Here is a 2,500-nt window from a genome sequence, read left to right as displayed (position 1 = left end):
TTGCTCTACGTGATATTTTGTGGAGTTGGCACTTAGCGCACTACCCCTCGCCTAATCACCCATAGTCTCAGCTAGTAGGTCCAATCTTTAGAGTTCCACCGTACCTATCTATCTATCTATCCACCTATCTATCCATCTATCTATCTATTCATCTACCTATCCATCTATCTATTTATCTATCTATCTATCCATCTACCTATTTTTTGCTAATGACCATAAACTTGACACTTAATACATAATTCAGGTATCGAGAGTCACTGGATCCAGGTGACAGGTATGCGAGGTCAGGTCATCCTAGGTCAAAGCATTCCTAAAACAAAACAAAAAAATCACGAAACCAACCAGGAGTAAATTTCTGACTGATTCCTGTTTCCCTAGACAATTTAATTCACCCAAATGCCTTACAAACAGAAATATCAAGGTGAGTGTCAAGGTATGCAAGTGTTTGGTAATTGAATGCAAGGTAAGAAAAGATTAAAACTGACGTAATCTTGAGAGAGAGAGAGAGAGAGAGAGAGAGAGAGAGAGAGAGAGAGAGAGAGAGAGAGAGACTTTTAGGTATGTATTACTCCTTCACGCCGCATCCTGTGAGGGGCGACCTGGGGAAATGGTCCCATAGCCATCTCGTAGCTACACACACACACACACACACACACACACACACACACACACACACACACACACACACACAGAGCAACCTGCCATTTATAGAGCGACGCGCAAGAGCACCACAAAGAGAGGTGACATAAAAGACAAAAATGAGTTTGATGTGATAATGGCAGCTAATGACCATAAACTTGACACTTAATACATAATTCAGGTATCGAGAGGATACCTGAGGATTTTGCACTTACGGACGGCGTGTTTGACCACAACCACCCTACCCCACCCTCTGTATCACCCTCACCCTCACCCTCACCCTCACACTCACTTTTATCCTCCTCCTCCTCCTCACACTCACTTTTACCCTCACCTCTGTATACCCCTCACCCACACACTCACACTCACTTTCACCTTCACCAACCTTACCCTCACCCTAACACTCCCACTCATTCTCACCTTCACCACCCTCATCCTTAAGCTCATATTCATTCTGACAACCTTAGACACCCACTCTCACTCCCTTTCACCTTCATCACCCTCACCCTCACACACTCACATTCATTCTGACATTCACCCTCACCCCCATCCTCACTCTCACCCTCACCCTCACTCAGGAAATGGAGAGGAATATGTTTAAACAGGAAAGAGGACTGAAGGAGGAGAGGAAAAATGAAGAGGATGGAAAGAGGAGTAGAAGAGGAAGAGGCGTGTAGGAAAAAAAAGAGTAAAGGGGGAAAAGAGACATACATGGAGGGGGAAAAGAAGAATCAGAAATAAGTAATAAGAAAAAACACGAAAAAATAAAAAGATTATGATAAATAAAAAAATGAACCTATAAAAAGACGTGAGAAAAAAGAATCCTACCTCAAAAAGAAAAAAAAAAAAAGGATGTTTGAAGAAAAATTTGTAAGGAAGTGAGGAGGGAAAATGGAAAGAGGGAAGAGGAGTATAAAGAGGAAAAAGACAGCCAGGGAAAGGATGAAGAGGACAGGCAGGAGAAGAGCAGGGCGGAGGCAGGTGACTTATGAGGGGAGGGGGGGAGGAGAAAGAGGGAGGAGGGAATGGTGGAGAGAGAGAGAGAGAGAGAGAGAGAGAGACCTGTACCTGGTCAACTAAATCAACTAGCAACTGGTTTGTTGTTAGAGACTTTTTACTTCTCACTCTCTCTCTCTCTCTCTCTCTCTCTCTCCTGTATCTCCCCTTATCTCTTACTCCAGGTTCCTCTACCTCCTTTTCTCTCTCTCTCTCTCTCTCTCTCTCTCTCTCCTGTATCTCCCCTTATCTCCTACTCCAGGTTCCTCTACCTCCTTTTCTCTCTCTCTCTCTCTCTCTCTCTCTCTCTCTCTCTCTCTCTCTCTCTCTCTCTCTCTCTCTCTCTCTCTCTCCTGTATCTCCCCTTATCTCCTACTCCAGGTTCCTCTACCTCCTTTTCTCTCTCTCTCTCTCTCTCTCTCTCTCTCTCCTGTATCTCCCCTTATCTCCTACTCCAGATTCCTCTACCTCCTTCTCTCTCTCTCTCTCTCTCTCTCTCTCTCTCTCTCTCTCTCTCTCGGCATTTTCAGAGTGTAAGGACCCACGAATAAAAACGCTAATAGACGAATAATTTGTGAAAGGAAGGGAGGAAGGGAGGAAGAAAAGATGGGGAAGACGGGGAAGAGGGAGGGTGAGGGGAGGGTGGGAAGAAGGGAGGGAAAGCGGAGCGGAGGGTGGGGAGGAAGGAGGATGAAGAGAAGAGGAAGAAGATGGAGATGGGAGGATGGAGAATTAATGGAAGGGATGAAGGAGGATGTGGAGTGGTGAATGAATGGAAGGGAGGACGAAGGATGTACAGAAGGATGGAAGAAGAGGCTGGAGAAGGAAGTGGAAGATAGACAGGTAGGCCTAAAGTGAAAAGAAC

The sequence above is a fragment of the Coenobita brevimanus genome, chromosome 42, assembly GCF_032717465.1.
Source record: "Coenobita brevimanus isolate Jiangsu-jjx chromosome 42, ASM3271746v2, whole genome shotgun sequence".
Taxonomy (NCBI): domain Eukaryota; kingdom Metazoa; phylum Arthropoda; class Malacostraca; order Decapoda; family Coenobitidae; genus Coenobita; species Coenobita brevimanus.
The sequence above is the reverse complement of the archived record's forward strand: the minus strand, read 5'-3'. Positions refer to the sequence as shown.